Genomic DNA, 26,188 nt, shown 5'->3' with positions numbered 1-26,188 from the left:
CACAAAAGCAAAGTGGCTTTCTAACAGTGTTGGAAAATAACTCAGGCACAACGATACACATTCTGACAACTGGATGCTGTTATATCTAATGCTAAATAACTTCTTGTAAATATGGCCCACTGCTACTTATAAATTATTTGCATGGAAAATGTTTTTCTTTATAAAGTATCATATAGGATATATTTTCTCTCTAAAATCTAACATGGGGCTCCTGGCTGGCTCAGTTGGTAGAGCATGCACCTGTTGATCTCAAGGTTGTAAGTTTGAGCCCCACATGGGGTGTTGAGATTACTTAAAACTAAAATCTTTATTAAAAGAAAGATATTTATTCTTGAAATGTATTTCTTGTTGAATTCAAGTGGTAGGTAGGTAGATTGATCAACCGATGTATCTTTCTTACAATTTTCATAAAGAATATATACATATGTAATGTCAGAAAACAATACTATTTTCAACAATCATCATTCTTATAAGGAGATACAGATATTTACCTATAAATAATTATCACACATAACTACAAAATAAAAATTGAACACAACTTCTGAGATTTCTTTTACAAAGTTTTTCAATACAGCTACAAATACATATGTATTTATGGATATTTTGCTCTAATCTTTATTTTATTTGTGATGAAGTAAAATTGGAAAAAAATTTCATTCTCATTTTAAAAAATCAGATATATTTAAAAAGGAGCATTTATTATATCTGCACTTTTAATTAGATCAAGATTTCTCATAGCTAACAGAAAAGAAAGAAGAAATGAAAACTTTTCTAACCCTTGCATGAGTCAGAATTCTTCCAATACGTTACGCACTTAAAAACACAATTTCTAAACGCTAGGCACTTTCTTTTGTTTCAAATTTCAGTTCTTTAAGATATAATATCTGGGAACATTTAGAAGATAAACACACAGGCAATTGAATGATTGCGACTCCTTTTCACACAGTGGAACCATCCTTCAAAGATTTTATTCTAAAATGCCTTCTTTATTGATGTCCTTAAGCATTTCAGTTCTTGTAAGGTTTAGATTCATATTTAAAAAAAAATGAAGAAATGCGGTTATTTGACCTTGAGCTTATTCTGCTGCTGCAATAGACAAATATCATTTTTAGGAGCTTTAATACTTTTTAAGGCCAAATGACCTTGGGACAAATCTTATGAATGTTCACATTTCTACTGTCATGCTCATCTACCAGGCAATGTTGGCTTCCAAGGAATTCATACAAAAACTCGTAAATGTGATATGTTACTCTGGTATCTTCTACTACACAGGATTTGTATTGCAATTTAATAAAGAAAAATAATTTCTTAGATTCCATTTCTGTATATTACTCATTGTTATATATTTTGGTCCTCCCCAAAAATATATATATGTTTCCTGAATATACAATTATTAGCTTTCTATATAAAATTTTCAGAGACAAGAGAATAATGGGTTATAGGAAATTTTAAAAATATACATATGTATTATATATTATATTATATTATATAATATATATGTATATACAAGTTAATATTTTTAAAATCGAGATTTCTATAGAAAAGAAAAATATTGAGAGAAGCATACCCTTTCTATATATTCGAGAGTTAAAATAATATTGGAGAATTTGTTGCTAAATTTTTCCTGATATAAGTCAATTTCATAATTTTTTGTTGAATTTCCTTGGATAATTTCTACATATATAATTCACATATACATACAGCAAATGACTATTACCATCTTGGTATAGCATCTTGGTGTACCATCAGAGGTCTGTGTTCACATCCATGTCTTTCATGACATCTAACATTCTTTGATGATTGAGTCTAAGATCTGACCAGGAAGCATTCATAAGAGGTTTGAAAGCAAAAGGGAGAGAAAATCCTTCTGGCTGTGTGCAATTCCAGCAGTGTCAATGATACTGGCCCCAGTATCATTTTTCACAAGGCCACAGCAATGTTACCAACAATGGCAGGGCTCAAACAGCAGTAATTTTAATTTCATGAGTCTGGCCTAGGGCAAGTAGTAACTTCTTACATTCTAGATAACATCATGTTCCCATTTTTGCCCCTTTGTGACCATTTTTTTTAAAATTAAATTTCCCTCTTTTCTCTTGATATTGACTGAACAGGGAGTTTGAGAAAAAATTTAATGGTTGCTTTAAAAAAAATAAAGTTTTCTTTGTTTTTTCCTTCCTTTCTCCCTTCCTTCTAAATTGGCTGAATAAAACACATATATTATATTCAGCCAATTTAGAAGGAAGGGAGGAAGGAAGGAAAATACAAAGAAAACTTTATTATATATATATGTATATATATATATATATATATACATATATATATATACACACACACACATATATGACTTATTTTATATATATATAACTTTATTTATATATATATATGTATACATAAACATACTAGCTTTCAAAGAAACAAAATAAACAAGATGTGTTCCATTTTTCTAAGAAATGCATAATGCATGTTGAGAAACAGTTCCTTATCCAAATAATTTTCACACAGTTATGTAGCAAATATCATAGTGAGTATAGAAGTAAAATGCCAAATGAAGAAATAATTTTAAAGATTTATAGGTGGAGTGCTCAGAAATAAATCTGGAAGAATAAGTTCAATTAACAATTAATTGGGCAGTATACTATTTTTAAATTGTTTTTCAGATCTCTGTTCTGTCTAGGAATACTGAAGGACAGCATAAAAGAAATATTCCATGGAGGTTCAGATCTGTAAAATAAACATGAGTCACTCAATTCTACCTTTATGACAGCTAGTTATTGATCTTGGTCATTCTCCACTTTTTTTTTTTTTTTTTACTGCGTATTCCCTTATGTTTGTTGCAAGTCATTTAAATAAAATTTTTATATGGATATATTTTTATAACAGTATTATAAATAAATACACATTATATGTATGTACATTCTATATACATATATATATATATATATACATATGTAATGTGATATATGTGTTTGTGTGGATATATATAATGATAATATCACATGTTCTTCTCTTTAAAGGTATGTCATTGTTTGCACACATTATTGTGATGAAACTTAAAAAATATATATTTTAATATATCTTCTTCAGGGTTATTTTATTCAAAAAACTTTTTTATTCTTATGTATTAGTTTTAAACAAAATTTTTTTTGAAAATCTGTCATCTTAGTTTCTTTTTTAATAAAAGTAATATTTAATTTTTAGATCAGTTTTAGTTAACAAAAAAATTGAACAGAAAATGCAGTGTTTATGTAAGAATGTTATATTAAGTTTGGGGCCACCTATCAAACTAAAGCTGGTTTCAAGTATGCTATACAATTTAGAGCCGGGGTTTTGACTTTGAAACTGTTGATGTTTTGGACCAGATAATTCTTTGTTGCAGGAGGTTGTGCTTTACATTGTCAAATCTGTAATAGCATTTCTGGCCTCTACCAAGGAGAATACCACCCCACCCCCAGCTGTAACAACATAATATGTTCAGACATTGCCAAATAGCCCCTGCGAAGCAAAACCATCTCTGGTTAAGAACGACTGATTTAGACTGCCACAAATTTCATTAATTTTTAATAAATTTCTAAACTACAGCTTACATACCAAGAGATTCTGATTTAAACAAATATAAATACATATATTATTTCCATAACATAATACCCTCAAGTGAAGTATTATTAGTACAAATTACATTTAATGTATAAACAAAGAAGTTTGCCTTTGAATAATACATTGTTGCTTCTAGAAAAAATGTTCATTCTAGTGTATGCAAGTCAATTCATTTCAAATTCATTAAGATACTCTCCTTTCACAACAGAAATGAAATGCCTAGGACTTCTAATTTGATATCCAGAATTACTTTTAAGTGTTTGTCTATAATTGGAACCTATAAACCTCCATCAACAATTTTAATAACTGACTGGTAAACTCACATTGAGTTAAAATACACACGAAATTCTAATGATTCTCTGGCTTTACCTAATTTGGTCAACCAAAATGAGACAGCAGGCAATTTAACAAGGCTTCCAATAAGGTAATACATTGGCTTGCTCTGTTTTCTCAAATCTTCTTTACTGTCTCTAACATTTCCGCAGCAGTAAGTTCCTCCTGCCACAAGCATGCATGTATCAATGAATTAACAAACAGGCCAAAACATTTGAAAATACTGATGCAGGTACATAATAGATTCAATAATCGAAATAAATGGATGTAAATTAAGAAATGGCAAGAGTTCTATACCTTAAAACTGGAACAACCACTCCTACAATCCCTACCAGAGGAAATCCCAGGAGTAATGTGTACACTGAGATAAAAGCTAAGCAAGCATACTAGAAAGCCGTATTTTCAAACTTTAGTGGTGAACCTTAATAAGCAGGGCTGAATGAACGAAAAACCACTGCCTGGGCTAGCCATCAGCCTTGCACCTGGTATAGAAGCAAATTCTACCCATGCCTGTCCTTACTTCTTGCTTGCCTTGTTCTGCTACTCCATCAGCCAGAAAGATCAGAAAGCAAACAAAAAGGTACAGAAAAGAAGCGTAATAATAATATATAAAAATTCACTCAATTATAAGCTGCCTTCCCAGCACACTAAAGAATGACTCCTTAAGAGATGTGTCATTGTCATTTAAACATTTCCCTATTTATATCTAGAAACAGTTTTTTACTTAAAGTCTATGCAGTGTCATATTAGTAGATCCACCCCAAGTTTGTTATGGTTGCTACTTGCAGGATATATCTTTTCCCATCCTGGTAACATAAAATCCGTTTGGTTCAATTTTGGCTAAGGAGTTAAAGAAAAAGTTTAAAAGAGAGAAGCATGGAGCTGAGGAAAAAATAATGCTCTTAGAGATTTAGAACAGACTAAGTTGCAAAAGATTCTGGAGATTACAGGTAAAAGGATTACTTTGTAAACCCATTAGGAATAAAAAAGGAAGGATTAAAAAAATTTTTTTTAAGTTTATTCATTTTTGAGAGAGAGAGAGAGACAGAGCATGAGCAAGGGAGGGGCAGAGAAAAGGAGACACAGAATCTGAAACAGACTCTAGGCCCGGAGCTGTCAGCACAGACCCCGATACAGTGCTCCAACCCACGAACCATGAGATCATGATCTGAGCCAAAGTTGAATGCCTAATTGATTGAACCACCCAGGTGCCCCAAGGAAGGATTTTTTATTCAGTAGCGTAGGAAGTGGTCCCTCAGTCAGGCATAAGCACAATTTCCTAGATTACTTAAGAGGTGCCAAAAATATTTATCATGACATGACCAAAGAAGGGGTCATCCTGATGTGTGGAGTGTTAAATGAACACAGAAGAGGGAACAATATGGGAATGATACACTTTTCAAGTAGTTTCAGGAACAGAAGTCATTGCCTTGCATATTAATAACTGGCTTACATCTCTGACAGCTGTAGTGGCATAAAGTACATTCATTAAGAGGAGTTTGTGTCCTACACATCTTACTTTCAACAGCCAGTATGGTCAATGCTTACCACAGCTGAGGATGTGACTAAAATTGAGATTATAGAAAAAGAACGGAAGAGGACAGAAAAGTATAATAGAGAAGGCATATTAAATATAAAATTATATACTTGTATAAACATTTCTGAGGGGAAAAAGTACGAGCTTTTTAAGCATTTTATACAGGTGACCCATAAATATGACTCATTATATGGCAAAAAAATATTTCTGGGCTTAAGTTTCTTTATCAGTACAATGAAAAGGCTAGACTGGATGGTCTTTATATCTCTTCACCTCTAAGGTATTGTGTCTCCATGATTCATTTTCAACATCTCACTTCAATTATTCTGAAATCTAATCATGTTTAGTGAAGCTTTTCTTCCATGAAAGGCAAATTTCTGTATTCATGCTTAATCTTAAAAGTTGTGTGAATAAATGAGCAATCTGAATAAGTTCTAGAGACCTACGTACTATATGGTGTTGGGATTATAGTCAGCGATACTGTATTATATACTTCAAAGTTGCTAAGAGATTAGATCTCAAATGTTCTCAATACAAATGAAATAATAATTATGTGATATGACAGAAGTATTAGCTAATGCTATGGTGGTGATCATATTGCAATATATAAATGTATCAAATCAACACTATGTACACCATAAGCTTACACAGTGCTATATGTCAACTATATTTCAATAAACAATTCCATTAATAATAGCATCAAATAAGAATAGCATCAAATAGCATCAAATAGAAGAAGTACTTAGGAATAAATTTACCAAGAAGGCCAAAAACTTGTACACTGAACATTACAAAACATTGCCGAAAGTAATTAAAGAAGACACTAATAAATGAGAAGGCATTCTGTGTTCATGAATTGGAAGACTGATTATGTTAAGATATAGATACTACGCACAGTGATCGACGCATTTAATGCAATCCCTGTCAAAATCCCAATGACATTTTTCTTGCAGAAATAGGAAGACTCACTCAAATTCATATGGAATCTCCAGGGACTCTGAATAGCCAAAACAATTTTGAAAAAAAAAAGTTGATATCTCATATCAAAACTTATTGAAAAATTACAGTAATCAAACACTGTGGCATGAACACAGACATCAAGACCAACAGAATAGAATAGAGAGCCCAGAAATAAACCCTTGCATATATGGTCAAATAATTTTTGACAAGGGCACCAAGACCGTTTAGGGGGGAAAGAATGGTCTATTGAACAAATGGTGTTGGGGAACTGGATATGCACATGCAAAAGAATGAAGTTGGACCCTTACCTTATACCACATACACCCAACACCACTTATTAGGGAAATGCAAATCAAAACCACAAGATAACACCTTGTAGAGCAACTATAAAACAAACAAACAAAACAAAACAAAAACAATGCCCCTAACAAGTGGAAGATGTGGAGAAATTGGAACCCTTGTGCATTATTGGTGGGAATGTAAAATGGTCTAGCCACTGTGGAAAACAGTGTAATCCTTCCTCAGAAATGTACATATAGAATTACCACACAGTCTAGCAATTCCACTTCTGAATATATACCCAAAAGAATGAAAAGCAGGGTCTCAAAGAGGTATTTGTACACCCATGTACATGGCAACACTATTCAAAATAGCCAAAAGGTGAAAGCAACCCAAGTGTCCACTAATGGTTGAATAGACAAAATGTAGTGTATATACACCATAGAGCAGTATTCAGTCTTAAAAAGGAAGGAAATTCTGACACATGTTATAACATAGATGAACCTTGATTTATAGTGAAATAAATCAGTAACAAAAAGATAAATACCAACCACTAAGGATTCGACTAATAGGTTATGAACCCGCTGTATGAACTCACCCTTCAAATGGGGGAAGATTTTGAACAAATCAGCATAAGAGTAAAAAGGAGAAGAGTAGTTGCCAGGCACTAGCTGGAGGGAAGAATGGGGGAAAGTTTAATAGACACTGAGTTTCAGTTTTGCATTATAAAAAAGAGTTCTTGAGATCGGTTGCACAATAATGTGAAAGAATTTAATGCTATTGAACTGTGTTCTTTTTTTTTTTTAATTTTTTTTTCAACGTTTTATTTTATTTTTGGGACACAGAGAGACAGAGCATGAACGGGGGAGGGGCAGAGAGAGAGGGAGACACAGAATCGGAAACAGGCTCCAGGCTCTGAGCCATCAGCCCAGAGCCCGACGCGGGGCTTGAACTCACGGACCGCGAGATCGTGACCTGGCTGAAGTCGGACGCTTAACCAACTGCGCCACCCAGGCGCCCCTGAACTGTGTTCTTAAAAATGGTTCAGGTATTAAATTTTATGTTCTGTGTATTTTACCACAATTAAAAATATTTTAAAGCCATTGTTTGAAAAAGAAAGTTGTGTGAACATTTTTTCTACCTTTTCCCATTAGTTTCACACATTTCTGTCAATTCCAAACAATTCAAAATGGGTGAGATAGTTTCTCTCTACTGATACCTTTGTGCAAATGACAATCTGCTTACTGTTCTTCTGCCCTTTTTCTAATTTATGCCTTGAACAGTATGTGCTAGTTGAGTTGAGGGTAAAATTTGCTGATCTGTTCCATATTTTTGTTGGAAGCATGAGTTCATATCGTAGGGAGAGGCACAAACAATGGGATATATGTTTGCTCATTTATTCTGCTGAGCATGGCGAAAACACAGGTAGCTCTTCTAAAAGTATAGAACTGAGACTGGACAATCAGGTTCTGCGGGGGTTCAAAGAGCTTCGAGAACAAGGCATTCTCTTATGCCTTAGATTGACAGTTGAAACAGGTGACTTAGACTCCCTGGAGAAGCTGTGATTCCAGCTGAAACTCCTCCAGGCTGCTTGGGATTCTCTCTCTCTCTCTCCCTCGCTCTGCCTCTCCCCTGCTTTTGCTCTTTCTCCAAATAAGTAAATAAATAATAAATAAATAAATAAATAAATAAATAAATAAATAACTTAAAAAATAGGCTAAAAAAAAAAGTAGATGGCTTGGGGCAAGGTTGCAGGACTGCTGATGGGACTTTCCCCTCTATAAACACCTGTCTGTGCACGATTAAGGGCTCCAGGAGTCAATGGAAAGACCCAAAGAAATAATTTTTAACATTAACTCTCTAGTAATGCTTACTGTCTCCACTTATCAGTTAATAGATTTTTTTTTTCATGGCCAACTGTAAAAAACTTTCCCTCTGAGGTTTTCAAAGGAAAGAGCTGCTAACAAGTAGTCCCTGTAGGGGACATGTTTTCTAGTAGGGTCTTCCTTCTTCTCATCTACCTCCCAGAGCCACCTTAGCATCTTTAAATGAGTAATTAGCACTCTCCCTGCTGACTTGGAATAATGAAAATCTCAAGTAAAGAAGGTCAAAATTTCAGAAGAGATCATATTAGCTTCTAATCTTTTTTTGAAAAGCTTTATTCTTTCATTTACACTAGCCTATGAAGGAATTAATCACTCTTATTTTCAGTGTACACACATCAGTATATAACAGGACTAAAAAAATATTAAATTCACAATTAATTTTCTTTGAATGGTGGCATTTGTTGCAAAATTAGGCATATTCCAATTTTCATACCTTAACGTAAATATTTGTGTAAGCAATAGTTAAATAAAATGTACCTATTCTCTTATTATGCAAAACCCGTGTCCCATTTTTATGAAAAAGTATTTTTGCATACATTTAAGAACATTACATTTATTTTATGTATTACATATAAATTCAGAAAAATATAAGATTGTCTTTTATTATGAAAACAAAGATGATACAAAAACTACTTATTTGAAAATGTATTAACATGTTACCATACTTTCATCAACCAGATATAAAAGTACTGAGCAACTCATTTACTTCTTCACTTGAATTTTTTTTTTCTAAATGTTGATCGTATATAGAAATGTATGCTGGGAAAAAAAACTGAATTGATCTTTTGATGGTCAGCCAGGATTCCTCCCAGTATCTTTTACTGATATATCACAGCATATGTTTGTATTTCTTTCATTTTTCTAACATTAAATTGATGGTTACTATTTACTAACTTATTTCTTGTACTTAATATACATGTAACATCTTTATAAAACATATACCAAAGTATACGTTAGGATTTTAGACATGTAATGATAGTTTTTTTTTATTGAGTCTTTTCTTGTACCAGTATAAATGCTAATTTTGTTTTAGTAAAATCTTAAAACATGTAGTAGTAGAACTACTGTGAGGCACATATTACTTTCTTCATCTACAGATGTGGAAACCAATACACTGAATGGTGAAGTAACTTAACCAAGATTATAACATGATAGAACTCAGCTTTTTCAGGTCCAGAAACTGTGCTTTCCTTCTCTGTGCCTTCTTCTATAAGGAAGAGCCAGCAAGGTTAAGGATGTAGACAATAGTCTTCTAGATAAAACAAAAAGCAAACTAGAAGTTCTCATTGTGGGAAAATCATTATTCCTTAAGTCAATTTAGTACGTAATGTGAAAAGAAACTGTAAATTTAACCCAGATTCCAAACACAGACATTGTAAAGTACTTTAAGGTGATTTGATTTTAGCTTTACAGCAACGGAGGTTGGAGGGAGGAGATATTTTCTGCCCTTTGCAGGAGGAAGAGAAATTTGACATTAATTACATTTAATTAAAAAACAAAAAGACTACAAAGAAGGGGCACGTTTGGTAAAATATAATTCAAGTATCGAGGTGTGAAAGGGTGGTGGCTTTGCAGTGGAAAGGGAGGAAGTAAATATATGTAAAATCTTGGTAAGGTGGACTTTAGGGACCTGGCAAGTTGGATTTAAGGATGGAGGGAGAGCAGAAAAAGGTGATCCAACTTCATTACGTAGTGAGGGGTAGTGAAGGGATGCAGGAGGAGAAACAAGTTGGAATAGTTAGGGAAATAGTCTACTGAATAGTTTCATTTTATGTTGAATGAGTATCTAGCTTATATTTACTGAAGAGTTTAAGTATGTACTTTGGTGCATGAGTCTCTCTCTCTCTCTCCCCCTCTAGCCATATACACATACTACAGGTTAAGTATTGCTGTTTTATGTCCGGTATTTCTATGGTAAAAGTCTAAAGCAGACATTAATAACTCATTCTCTCATTCATTCAGATCTGAGTTCTAATCACAGGTAAGTTACTTTGGCAAATTCCTCAAATTCTAATCTGTATGTTAAGTTCCTGACGATGTTATAATGTTAAAGTGAAAATTGAAATAGATGCTCTGTAAGGCGTTTTATATAAGATTTGGTATGATTTATAAACTGAATGATAGTAGTATTAGTATGATTATTTTATAGAAAAAAAATAAGGCTTGGCAAGTTACCAGATTCATGCAAAAGTTAGTTGAAAAGCAAACACTTAAATCCATTTCTGTCTGGAATCAGTGCATGGATTCTATTGTTCTGCTTGACAAATGCTAGTTTAAGATCAAATATGATACAAACCCTTGGAGCTAATGTGATTGTTCAAAAATGCACTATAAAGTAAAAACTGAATGAATGAGGGCCCAGGGCAGAAACCTGAAGATAACCAAAATTGGGGCAATGAGAAGAAGAAAATAAAATACACAGCAAATAAATGTGCATCCAGCTACGTATAAGGAAATCTAGAATCGTCACAGATTCTGAAACACAAAGTGTTTCATGAGGAAGGGAGGAGTCTTCAGTGTCAAAGGTGACTGAGATGACAAGAAAGATAAGGTATGAGAAATGTCCATTGGGCTTAAGAAAGGGCACTGATAATTTGGGGGAAAATACTGAAAGATATCAGAAATGGGTACAAAATGCTTTCTGAATAACAATGTAGTACTTAAAAGCAACAGTCTCTATTATTTCAGAGACCAGGGTTTTTGTCAAGTAGACAATCTTTAATTATAATGGAGAAAGAGCACTTGAGAAATGATTGTGCTCATGTCCAAGAGCAAGTGCAACAACAATTTTATTCACAAAAGCATTAAAATGCTAATGATTCATCCTTATTATAAAGCTTCTAATGAAAAACTGAAAATGAAATAACAAGACTTCATTCCAATTATAATGACTGAAGCTAGAATGAGACATAGTGATATCACATTTCCAATTCAAGTTTCTACAAATTAATATTACACTTTTGCAGCCTTCTGCAGGAGTTGAGTGGCTTAACTTAATAGACTTCATTGTAATGTGTTGTACATATTCAGAACTTCAGCTAACCATTTCACTACATTTAAACACTATTGTCAAAATACAGAACATTTTTAGAAAGTCCATTTTTTTAAATTAATTTTCCAAGACTTACATATGGTTAGAGATTGGCGTTCTTGGAGACAATCCTAATTTATTAACCGAATTTTCACAGCTTTGTTAGTCTTCGTATGTTTCTCTTTCTTTCCTCCTCAAAATTTATTTGCTCCTTACTCAAGGCTGTCACTCTAGCAGGGTATTATTGATTCTTTCCACTAGACATTTAAATTCTAGATGAAATACTGTTCCTGTGTTATAGTCTTCTAGCTGACTGTGTTTCAGATATTTCTGTGCAGCAGAGTCTGGGACTCTTCTTGTGAAGATAAGTCAGTACAAAGTTTTTTAAAAACTACTTGGCTGACTTACTTCTGAGCAACTATGATTAGACCAATGAAGACTAGTATGATGTAGATGTTAAATATTAAGTCAGATTACCATTATAAAAATAAATGTTACCTTTGGAACAGTTTTAGATTTGCAGAAATACTGAAAAGATAGTACAGAGAATTTCCTTCTGCCCCTTGCCCAGTTACTCCTATTACTGTCTTACATTAACATGGTACATTTGTTATACTTAGACAATGTTGATACATTATTATTAACAAAACTACATACTTCATTCAGATGTATTTGGTTTTAACCTGTTGTTCATTTTCTGTTTGAGGATGTCTTCCAGGAAACCATTACATTACATTGATCATCATGTTTCCTTAACTTCCTGACTGTGACAGTTTCTGACTTTTCTTGTCATGAATACACTTGGAAACTTTTAAGAATTTAAAAGGTCAGGTTTCTTACAGAATGTCCTAACATTTTTCTCATAATTATACTAGGGTTACAGGCTTTGGGGAGGAAGACCACAGAGATGAAGTGCCATTTTCATCACATATCACAGGTATATGCCAACATGACATCACTGTTGATGCTGACCATAAGATAATGCTACCATATGTCTCCATTGTAAATTTACTCTTTTCTACCCCTTTTCCATGCTGTGCTCTCTGGAAGGAAATTACTATGAGCAGTCCCAACTTAAGTAGCAAGAATTTATGTCTGACCTCCTTGAGTACTGAATATTTACATCAGTTATTTGGAATTCTTCTACAGTAGAAATCTGTTTTGTCTTTTACATGTATTTATTGACTCATATCAGTATAGACTTATATGTATTTATTTAATATTTTGGGTTATAATCCAATACTACTTATTACATGATTCAAGTTGTTCTAGCTTTGGCCACTGGAGCTCTTTGAGTTGGTCCCTTGGTCCCATTGGCATATATCACTATGATTTTTTAAAAATATTTTCCCACATTCTGGCTTATGCTTGTATTTTCTATCCTGGTCAGCCATTTCTCCAGAAACCATTGGTTCCTTTTGTTGGAAAATGTTCTTGGAAACCAACATCTGGCTGCCAGGTGTTTTCATTGCTCTGGGCTTTTGTTGCTCCTATGCCTTTTCAGTTGACAGAAGTTAATACATGTGGGTATACTAACTTATTTATAGACACATTTCTGTACATACTTCTAGATGTTACCATTTGTATCTATAATAATCTAAAACATGATTTTATACAGATATCCATTTGGTTAACCAAATGATAATCCATTATTATATGGATCATTCTAGCTTTCCACCTTTGTCTATTGATACCTATTCCAACAGTGAGAAGCCTGTTTGCAACCATTCATTATCCATTTACTTAATTTTTAATTCAAATAAATAGATAGAGAATTATCATAATTAATAGCCCAGAGTCCCACGGAAAGCTATTTCATCAACTAGAGTACAGTGCTTCTGTAGGGTTTCTTTTTACTTTTGTCTTGCATACTTCACTAATTTCCAGATTCAATTAGGTCAGCACTTCTTTCTCCCATTCCCTTGCTGAGGTTTTGTTTTGCATGTGCATTTGTAATACAGTTTTCTTTCCTCACATTCTGCATTCTATCTTGGGATCCCTTGACCTCCTAAATTTTTTTTAAATAATTTTTCATGCATTGAGTCACTCTACATTCAGTAAAGTTCTCTGGGCTTTGACAAATGCCTTGTTATGCATCCACTATTGTAATATCATGGGACTAGTGTCCCCATGCTAAAATGTTTCTGTGTTTCATTTATTTAAACTTTCCCTTGCCCCTAAGTCTCTGTCAAACTCTGATATTTTCTATATTTCTTTTGTCTTTTGCAAAATGTCATACAATTGGAATTGCACAATAAGTATAACACAGACTTGCTTCTTTCGCTTAGTTATATGTATTCAATTCACCTGTGTATTTTTGCATCCTGTTGGCTTATTTTCCTGTTGTATGGATGTGCACAGTTTATCTATTCCTCTATCAAAGAACATCTTGTTATTTTTCCAGTTTAGGGTGATTGTAAATAAAACTACTTTAAACACTGATATGCATATTTATGTGAGGACATATGCTTTCAAATCAGTGGATAAAGCTGACATTTTTTCCTCAGAGATGTTTTAAAATAATGGAAACTTCAAAAGAAACCAACTAATAATATACTTGTGCTTGAAAACAGCTCTTGGAATAGGTTTTTTAGCCAAGCCTCATAGACTGGTTATGGGTGCCCTTAATGTACCTCAGGCAAGGGCATTTGAGATCCAAGGAACAAATAGAAAAACACAGGAGCAAGCCAGGGAAAAGCCATCTGGTAATTCTTTAAGCAATTTTGTATGAAACCACTGGGTCTGACACTTCTCTCTCTCTCCATTGTTAAATAAAACAAAGCAAAACAAACATAAAAGCAAAGAGGAAAAAAAAAGTCTAGAGATTTTGAATGGTAGCCAAAATTTGTGAATTACTTTCTAAAATAGCACATGATCTTAATGGAAGGCAGGTAGATATCCAGAAAAAGGACATTTTATGATGTAAAATATACTACACTACTTCCAGAGGAAACCTATCCTTTCATGAAAATTTTGTCCTTAGCAATGTTTCAATTTTCCGAATAAAGCCTTTAGAAATGTTTGCCTTCAAAGCACATCCAGATAACTACCACTAAAGTGAGGTGCCCTATGGGAAAAGATCTACACAAAGACAAAGAAAATAAACCATAGCTGGCTATACTTAACAAGAAATCTCTTTCATGTAGAAGTTTAGAACAATTGCATCTATGGGGAAAAAAGAGACTTTATATGTCTGCAGTGTAAGCTCCGACTGTTGGCTTTCTTTTTGTAATGCAAGTGCCTTGTTTAAGCTTTGATAGTGGAGGCACCCACTTCAAAGACTTACCCATTTCAAAGAGGCCTCCACTTCAACAAAGGCTATCTAAAATATTTTGTCAACCACACTACTAGATAAAGATTCAGGCCACTTTCTCCCATGAGCCTCCTTTGTTGTAGAGATTTTGGTTGATTTCTATAATTGATCATTTGGTCCACTCAGTTTTTCTCTTCCCGTCTCATTTTTTATTTATATATGTATTTATTTAATATTTTTAAATTTTTATTTCTGCTTTTATGTTTTAAAATCACCAATAGTGTATATTATATTATCTATTAGCACTCACTCCCCATTCTTTCCTACCTCTTACTCAGTCCTCGGTAATCTAGCCTACTTTATAGTTTTGCCCATTCTACACATTTCCTATCAATGGAATGGTAGAAAATGTGTTATTTTTTATTGCTTCTTCCATTTGAGTTAGTACTTTCAAGGTTCATCTATATATATGTGGGCATCTCTACTTCATTTTTTACCATACCTAAATACTATTTCATTGTATGATATACCATATCTTATTTTTCCTTTCAGCAGTTGTTAGAAATTTGGGTTGTTTCCATTTTGGGGCTCTTATAAATAAAGCTGCTATAATCTTTATGTGAGCACATTTTTAATTTCCCTTGATTATATAACTAGGAAGTGAACTGCTGTGTCTTACAGAAACTCTGCTTAATGAGTTTGCCATTCTGTTTTCCAGAATCACTGTTATCATTTTATATTCCTACAAGCAGTACATATGGGTTCTAATTTCTCTACTTTCTCACCAACACTTATCACTATCTTTTTGATGATAGCCACCCAATAATCAAATGCCTGTAATTCTAGGCATTTAGATTATAGATTAGATATCATAGATTACCGGCACCTGGGTGGCTCAGTCTGTTGAGCATCAGGTCAGGTCATGATCCCACAGTTCGTGGGTTTGAGCCCTGCATCAGTCTCTGTGCTGACAGCTCAGAGCCTGGAGCCTGCTTCAGATCTGTCTATCTCTCTCTCTCTCTGCCCCTTCCCTGCTCGTGCTCTATCTCTCTCTGTCTCTCAAAATATAAATAAACATTAAAAATTTTTTAAATTCTTTCAAAAATAAAAAAGATATAATAGATTATAGATTAGATATACTATAGATTAGATTATAGATTAGATATAATTAAAGGCATCTTACAATTGGGTGCTGAACAGTACTTGAGTGAGGTTTTTGGTTTGTATTTCCTTAATGACTAATGATATTGTACATTTAATTTTGGCCAATTGTGTATCTTTTTGGAGAAATATTTCCTTAGGTCCTTTGCTTGTTTTCTAAAAATTAGTTTGTCTTTTGAATACTGAATTATAAGAATTCTTTATATATTCATGATACAAATCCTTCAACGTTATATAATTTGCAAGTATTTTCTTCCATTCTATGTGTTAGCGTTTCACTTTCTTGACTGTATTATTGTATGAAACTTAACTTTGATGATGCCTAAGGAATCATTGCTTAATCCAAGATCAGGAAGATTTTCTCCCCTATTCACATCTAAGGCTTACATAATTTTGGCACACATTTTAGCTTCATAAGTTGTTTCTTGTTTATTTTTGTGTATAGTGCAAGATAGGGGTACAACTTAATTCTCTTGCATAAAGAATCCACTTATACCAGATTCATTTGTTAAAAAGACTATTTCCCCATTGACTTGTATGAATCACTTGTCAAATAGAAATTGGAAATAAACATGAGTTTATTTTGGACTCTTAATTAATCTACATACCTATCTTTATGTCAGTACTATATAGTCTTGATTACTGTATCTTAAAAGTAAATCTTAATGTTTTAAAAAAATTATAGTACATTTCAAAATTAGGAAAGTTCTATTTTTTTCCTCTTTCAAGATAGTTTTGGCTAATTAGAGTCTTGTATCTTTCCATATAAATTTTAAGATTTGATTAATTTCTACAAAAAAAGCTAGCTATGATTTTGATAGTAGTTTAACTTTTGAAGTATCTTTGCAGAATTCTAACTCATTTCTAAAGTAACTTTACAGAAACAAAACCTTTATTAATAACCATGTTATTAAAATTAAATATGCTTACATTATGCAGGAAGTCATGGTTATAAAGCATTAGTTCCAAAGGGTGCCTAGGTTGCTCAGTCAATCATCTGATTTCAGCTCAAGTCATGATCTCATGCTTAATGGGTTCAAGCTCCACATTAGGCTCTGTGCTGACACCTTAGAGCCTGGAGCCTGCTTTGGATTCTGTGTCTCCCTTGTGCTCTGTCTCTTACTCTCTCAAAAATAAATAAAATTTTTTAAAAATAAAAAAACACATTAGTTCCAAAATCCCCAAAACATTAGTTTCATTTAAAACATATCAACAAATCTAGTAGCCAGAAACTAAAATTTAGTATTTTCCAAAAAAAAAAAAAATGACTATTTTCAGGTCTCTAGGCAGGACAAGTCCTAAGTTGCTTAAATGTAAATGAATATGGATGTTAACCAATCTTTAGAGCAGTAATAATAGAGCTTCCATCCATTTTTAAATAAGAAAATGTCATAAAGCTCCACATCATTATTACAGAAGGCTGGTATTCTACTCGTGAAATCAGTTATTTTATATCTTTTGTGAGAGATCTGAGAATAGAAATAATCTATGGAACTGAGGTGAGCTTACTCGTAAAATATAGGAGCCCCCAAGTCTGTGGATATGTAATAATATAATATAATATAATATAATATAATATAAGCATATTAACATAATATGCATATTAATATAATATGATATAAATAAAATATTCAATATAAAGTATAAAATTTATAGTATAAAATATAAATATATATCGTATATATAACTTTACACACACACACACACATACATACAATTTTATTTTGGAGAGAGAGTGAACGGGGGAGAGGGTCAGAGGGAAAGAGAGAGAAAATCTTAAACGGTTCCATCAGCACAGAGCCCAACGCAGGACTCCATCCCACGACTCTGGGGTCACGACCTGAGATGAAATCAAGGGCGAGATGTTCAACCAGCTGAACCCCCCAGGTGTCCCTGTAGCTATTTAAAACATATTTGAATCAGTGTGCTTCTCCCATTTGTTTCTTATGATATTCCTTGTGGAATCTACGTTTTCAGCTGTGGTGGGAGCCATGATTCTCCTGTTATGTTCCCTGGTTAGGACCAGCAGCATTAGAACCAAATGTGAAACAGAAATGCAGCCCACACATACTAAATTAGAATCTCTGGTGGGGTGGATCCTTCAATCTGTGTATTAACAAGTCTTCCAAATGACTCTGATGGAGGCTAAAGTTTGGTAACTTCTGATTAATGGTTTAAGGAGAGAATATTCTAAATTTACTATATCTAATTGAACACATTTTGCTTTCTTTTCTCATTTCCTCTCTTGGATTCTGTGTTTATAATGTTATTTTAAAATTCTGGTTAGCATCTATTCTAACACCCTGCATGCCTTTATCTATGATTATTGTTTTGCTATTTAAGAGCTTAGTTACATGTTGCATTTAGAGTATAGTTCATTTTTTCACCTTTTAAAAAATTTACCTGTTATTACTTACTTTTTGTCTATGGTAAGATTTATATAGTATTTATTACTTTCAAGGAATTACAAACAAGAACTTAATGTGCATATACCCACATGGACACACATATGTACAAACATACACACATAACAGAACATTATATATGTGTATGTTTATTAGACATGCATATACTTACACATATACACACATACATATATATGTATTAGGCATTTAATATACACATATATATATATATTATTTTAATCCTAATAGTCAACTAAGGAAATAAAATTATTAATATCCTCATTATCCAAAAGAAGATACTGAACAACAGAGACATTAAAGAACTTGCCTCAAACTTGGATCCATTAAAGGGCATAGGGATTTAAAAAGAGGCAGTCTGGCTCCAATTGATGAGGCATGCTGGCTAAAATACACTGAATATGCAGCACATGTTTGCTTTCCCTATTAGGCATGATATAAAATATTGGCACAGAACATATCTGTGGCAAATGAATTTGGATTCATAAATTATCCTGCAACTATGTGGGAATGATTTCCTCCTACACAATGGCTCCTTTTAAGCCAATGAAGTTGGCCCTTGTAAAGAAAACAATCCTAGATATTCAGTGAATACACTTTTAGCAAAATATAGCCATGGTTACACTTCTTACGGAATAGGGTCAAAGTCAGATTAATAGTGAGAGTATACCCTTCAGCCAAGATATACTGTGAGATCTTAAGAAAAAAAAATCCAAACTCAATATGATGAAATGTTTTTTCCTTGCATGCTATAGAAGAAATGATAGTTAGCTATCCCTGGTGGGGAGAGCACTGCTTGAGCTGCTGGACACTCCTCCCCATTCAGAGCACAGAGAAACCTGGACAAAGAAAATCCTTCATCTGACTTAAGCCTAAGATGGCAGAGCAATCAGACACAAGGGGGAATACAGCACACATGCATCTTTAGTGCAGTAGAGACAGATTGTGTCAACAAAGAGTAGGGACGGTTTTATGAAGTGGTACATAATGAGTACTAAGTAAAGATTGCTGCAAATAAACAAAATTGCATCACAGGCAAAGTTTCTTTGAAAAACGTCAGAAGAGTCCGATTATAACTATCTGAAAGAGAACTATGGGAAGGTAGAGTTGGAGAAGCAAGTCACAGGATCCATTCAACACTATATGTGACAAAGGAATGAACAGACCACAGGTTTTCACAATTGTCTTCCTCTTCTGGTAACAGAAGCACTTCAATGTGTGTTCATTCCTGGTCTTAGGAAATGATGCAATGAGTTCTTTGTATCTTCTGCAAGTACAGCATGCCCCTCTCTTCTATGAACATGGAAAATACCACATTCTTCAACAGGTAAAACACTTCCCAACACATTTTATGAGGCCAGCATTACACAAATGACATGAGATACGTAAAACAGATATTACGACAAAGCAAAACCAAAGACCAATATTTCTCATGAATATAAATACAAAAATCTTCAACAAAATATTAGTAAACTGAATACAACAATTTATAAAAAAAAATAACTATACACCATGAACAAGTGGGATTCATTCTAGTTATGTAAAAATGTTTCAAAACATAAGAATCTAACAATGTATTCTTCCACATCAAAAAGATAAAGCAGAAAATCACATAATGATATTAAATGAAATGGAAAAGTACTTGGCAAAAGACAACAGCCATCGTGATAAAAAGTTTCAGCAATTTAGAAATAAAGAGGAACTTACTCAACTTGATAGAGAACATCTACAAAACAAAAAAAACACACAAACAAACAAAAAACCTAGAGCTAACATTATACTTAATGGTGAGACAGGATGCTTTCCACCTAAGATAGGGAAAAAAGTAAGGAAGTTCTTTTTCACTATACGTCTTCAATATTGTACTGGAATTCTTTTTTTTAATTTTTTTTTCCAACGTTTATTTATTTTTGGGACAGAGAGAGACAGAGCATGAACGGGGGAGGGGGAAAGAGAGAGAGGGAGACACAGAATCGGAAACAGGCTCCAGGCTCTGAGCCATCAGCCCAGAGCCTGACGCGGGGCTCGAACTCCCGGACCGCGAGATCGTGACCTGGCTGAAGTCGGACGCTCAACTGACTGCGCCACCCAGGCGCCCCTGGAATTCTTTTTTTAATATAATGTTTATTTCATTTATTTTTGAGATAGAGAGAGAAAACGAGCAGGGGAGGGGCAGAGAGAGAGGAAGAGACAATCCTAAGCCCCAAGCATGCTCAGTGTAGAGCCTGATGCTGGCCTTGACCCCATGACCATGAGATCATGACCTGAGCTAAAAGCAAGAGTTGGACGCTTAACTGACTGAGCCACCCAGGAGCCCCTGTACTGGAATTCTTAACTAATGCAATGAAATAAGAAAAGAAAAAAAATACTATACATACTAGAGAGAAAGAACTGTCTTTATCCATGGGTGACATGGTTGTCTATGTAGGAAAGCCCAAAGATTCAAATAAAAAAAATCCTGGGAAAATAAATGAATATAGCAAGAACAGAGGGTACAAGATAAATATACAAAATCAATTCCATTCACACATACCAGCAGCAAACATTTGGAATTTGAAATGAAAATTTACCATTTAAAATAGCACCAATAAAATGATATACTTAGGTATATATCTAACATATAAATCTGTGTAGAGCATCTATATGCAGATAACTAGAAAACAATGATGACAGAAGTCCAAGAACATTAGAATAAAAGGAGGGATATTCCATGTTCAGGGATCAAAAAATTCAGTGCTGTTACAAAGTCAATTCTTCCCAATTATATGGAAAGGCAAATTATCTAGCATAGCCAACAAAACACTGAAACAGGAATTAGAGAGTCGACATATTTTTATAGTAAGCAAAGGTAATCGTGGAGGAAAGATAATCTTTTCAACAAATGGTGCTAGAACAATTGGGTGTCCATATGCAAAAAAAAGAAAGAAAGAAAGAAAGAAAGAAAGAAAGAAAGAAAGAAAGAAAGAAAGGAAAAGAACCAAGACAAAGGTCTAGACTGAATCTAGACAGCTAATTTCATAAAAATTGCTCACAACTGATCACACTCCTAAAAGTAAAATGCATAATTATAAAACTTCTGGAGAGAAATGTAGGATTAAACGAACATTTACTTGGGTTTGGTGATAAGTTTTTCCATATAAGAAAACACGACACATGAATGACAAAAGTGATAAATTGGACTTTAATAAATTAAAAACTTCTGCTGTATAAGAGAACCTATTAAAACACTGAAAACACAGGCCGCAGATTAGAAGAAAATATTTGCAAAATATGTATCTTTTATAGGGCTTGCTTACAAAATATACAAATAACTATTAAATCTGAACAATAGAAAATATCAACCCAATCAAAAAATGGGCAAAAGATCTTGCAGCAGGATTCATGCAGAGAGAGTCATGACTCCAAGTCTTTTCTTTCCAGGAAGCAACTTTTTTTACTGCTCAGTTGGGTTCATACCGAAGAACTGAGCCACGAATGCCACGTGGTGCAGTTTTTTATACATTTTCTATTTATTTGTCTCCCATATATGGTAACACACAAACATGCAGTCTGATAAAGTGGTCTCATGTTACAAGGTCATGAGGGACATTGTCACATGTATAGCCAGGTTGCTTTGAGGTTTCTTTTTTTTTCTTCTCCTTAGGGAGGGGACCCTACCACAATCTTAACAATCTTGCCAAAGAAGTTATGTGGACAATAAATAATTTTATGAAAAGATAAGAAACATCATTTGACATTAGGGAATTGCAAATTAAAACAGTAATATGATACCACTACCTACATATAATAATGGCTAAAATCCAAAAGGAGTCAAGACCAATTGTTGACTATTCAGTGGAGCAGTTATAGGTGCCTTATCCATGATAGCCAAAGGTGCTATTACCAAGATGTGCCTCAATAGAGGACTGGAAAAACAAGCCCCAATAAATCATATGATGGAATATTATTCAGTGATAAAAAAAATGAGTGATAAAGTCACAAGAGATATGGAGGAAACTTGAATGCATATCTCCAAGTAAAAGAAAGGAGTCTGAAAAGGCTCCATACCACACAATTCACTTATACAACATTTTGGAAAAGGCAAAACTATAGAGACGTTACAAAGATCAGTGCTTGTCATGGGTATGGGGGTGAGGAGAAGAAAGATTTAAATAAGTAAAGCACGGGAAGTATTTTAGGGCTCTGAAACCATTCCAATGATACCATAAGAATGGATACATGGCACTATGTATGGGTCAAAACCCAAACAGCTTTACCTAACAGAGTGACTGTTAGTATATAAAAGTTAAATAGGAGTTCATGTAATCCCTGGTAGAAATATAAAATGTGGAAAAAGAAACTAATTATTACAAATGTATGAAACAATCTCATGGAAAGGAATGGAGCAAAAGTTGCTATGTAAGCAATTCTGGAAATAAATGGATTAAAACTAAAGGTAAAACCAAACCAAACAAAGCCAAACCAAAAAACAACCTAACAACAACAACAACAACAACAACAACAACAAGAACAAAAACACCCCAACTCTATGCTTAAGCATTGTGCTCTCATTCACAAAGCTATTTCCTGTGGAGTTACATGTTAACAATTCTGATACTGCTACACATTTATACTGGAAATGAACAAAAAAGTAAATTAATAGCGTTAATAGAAGCCAGGTTTATCTCTGATGGAAATGACTACAGAGAAGCAAGATTATGTGGCTAAAATGATCCAAGTGTTAATGGATTACAGCTAGACATATTAGCACAAACTCATGTTTACTTTGTTACAAATTCAGATGGTTACAGAAACATGTATAGATGTATGTATATACACAGGTGTGTGTGTGTGTGTGTGTGTGTGCCCATGTGCGTGCGTGTATGTAGCTGAGAAAATCTAGAATACAACCCGCTGGCAATGATCATGTGATGCACTGAGGTTTTGGTTTCTAGTATTATTCTTAATTAAAAGAAAGAAAACCTCCTTGGACAAGTATCTGATTCTAGGCTTGGACTGGAATTGTACAAAATGAGACTAGATTTTCCACAAATTAAGAAAGTGACCACACACACACACACACACACACACACACACAGATTGAGGTATGTCAAAGGGACAGAGGAGCTAACTGAAAGAGCTCCCAATGACCCAAGGTGAAAAAATTTGAACAAAATAAATAAAATCATAGTAAATGATAACTGAAAGTTTGAAATAAATATAAGACATAGTATAAGTTCCTGAATAAATAAAGAATAGACAAATCTCTTCTGAAAAAGAACTGCAAGTAATTTATGTTGATAATTCATCCTCAAGGATGAAAAACACAACTCCTACTCCTTAAGTGTGGACTTCACATAGTGACTTCCTTTCAGATAGATAGGTATACATGTAGATTTGTAAATATAGCTGTGTGTGTGTGTGTGTGTGTGTGTGTGTGTGTGTGTGTGTGTGTATGGGAAGGGGAACATAACTGCATTTGAGAAACCTTTCAAACACAATTTCAGCCAAGTAATCAACAGTGATCAGCCAAGGTTAGCATCAACAGGGATAAGTCATGTTGATATTATGTGCCATTAATATGATATAATACGATGTCACTTTATTTGTGTTCTTCCTCCCGCAAATACATAATGCCATTCCAACGAGAAGGAAAAATTTAGATAAACCCAGATTAATTCAAAATACCAGTGCTCCTCAAAAATCTCTCAAGGTCATCAAAAACAAGGAAAGTCTGATAAGCTGTCAAAGCTAAGAGAAGCACGGGAAGATGTAACTACAAAATACCACGTGGTATTTTGGATGGTATTCTGTAACAGAACAATATTAGGTAAGAATGAAGGGAATCTTAATAACATATAGACTTTAGTTAAGAGTAATGTATAAGTATTTGTTCCTTAATAGTGCCAAATATACTATATTAATGTAAGATATTAAAAATAGGGGATATTGTGTGTGGGATATATGGGGTATCTCTATACTATCTTGACAATTTTACTGTAAATCTAAAACTATTCTAAAATAAAATGTGTTTTGCGTACTGAAATTTTCAAACATGTCTTGTATTATACTGACAGCTCTTTAATTTTTAACATGAACTTCCTTGGCATTTTAGCTTTGAGATATTCAACAGTTATTACATTCCTCTTGAAACCTTTCATTCTCCCAAAGCAATTTTTTTTACAGTGACAATTTATTCTTATATTAGTTTGATCTTTTAATGGCGATTATTTTAAAAAAGACTGTTTTGATGTTTTGATAATGTTGGTAAACATTCACTACTAAGTAGTTTGAATATATTTTGTACATAATCAAAATGTATGAGTATTTTAGAACTAAAGTACTGTTGAGTAATTTTTAAGTGAATAAGTCACTTAAACATTAATTAAATCAATTAATTTAATTTAAATTTGAATTTAAAATTAAAAAAATTAAGTTTAAATCATTAAAAATTAGTATGTCACAAATTACAGGATTGCTCAATCAGGATTTCTAATATTTTTCAATTCAATATCTATTATGAAGTTCATTTAATAATTATACTACAGAATATATCAAAGTGCAATAAACAGAATTAGAGAGTATTTTATGTGAGCTAGACTAAAATAGGATTCATCTGAAACTTCTTGAAAATCTTTCAGTCTGAGTTTAAAACACAGGAAGGTAAAACGTTCTACCTTTTTAAAGTTATGCTTACTGAGTTTTTTATTTGCTTATTTTTAATATATGCTGTTAGAGCACTCAGGAAAGCAATTTACATGGAAAATAAACAACTGGCTGACTGTGAGGTGTAGTGCTCAACAAAACGGCAAGTACTCTTTGAATCACAGTTCTAGTGGTGTGGTTTATTTAATTGTAAATCGTACAATAATCACTCTAATTTATTCCTTTCTGTGGTTGCTTTTATGTGCTACCATACATACACACAATTTGCGTAATGCAAGCCATTGGAACTTTGACATTTATGACAAGTGAGGCTTTTTGGGGGGCTATTTTCAAGCCGCTGTTAAACATATTTGAGCTGTGTATAATAAGGGACATTAAAAACAATCAAAACTATCCAATAATGTATTTTTTTCAATATTACTCAGTTAAACATTCCATAGTTTCTAAAATAATTTCTTATTTGACACATGGGTTAAGTAGAAGTGTATTTTGAAGCTTGCATATATGAAAATATTCTAGTTTTGGTTTTTACTAATTGCATTACTATCAGCATGATTTTTAGATCATGAAACTTTATTCTGTTGCTCACACCATCAATTTCCATAAATGTGTCATATAAAAACACAAATGACCTTTTATTGGCCAAGATGAAAAAAAGTTAGAACTTGAGAAATAAATATTGTTACAACTTCCATTTGTTCCTATCAATACCCTGTGAACAAACATTAATAGCTAGTCCGGTGCATGTTAATTGTGCTAGATGCAGGCAAAAGAAGACACGAAAGGGAGTTTGTACTTTAAATACAACTAATAAAAGAGAAAAAAGAGCCAAAATAATGTCCCAGCCATCTCAATAAGTGATGAAGCAGTGTGCTTAAGTTGGACATAGCTGGACTGGACTCCCCAAGCACTGGGATCCCAGAGACAGATTTTCTCCCATAATGTTTAGCATATTTGTAGAGAAGGGGAGCAGAGAAACATCTAGTTTTTGACAACAAAAAGGGGGGATTAACCGCTGAAGAAATGGTCCCCCCACTCCAAAACAAAACAAAACAAAACAAAACAAAACAAAACAAAACAAAACAA

The sequence above is a fragment of the Prionailurus viverrinus genome, chromosome F1 (genome assembly GCF_022837055.1).
Source record: "Prionailurus viverrinus isolate Anna chromosome F1, UM_Priviv_1.0, whole genome shotgun sequence".
NCBI classification, from domain to species: Eukaryota; Metazoa; Chordata; class Mammalia; order Carnivora; family Felidae; genus Prionailurus; species Prionailurus viverrinus.
Note: the sequence above shows the minus strand (reverse complement) of the source record.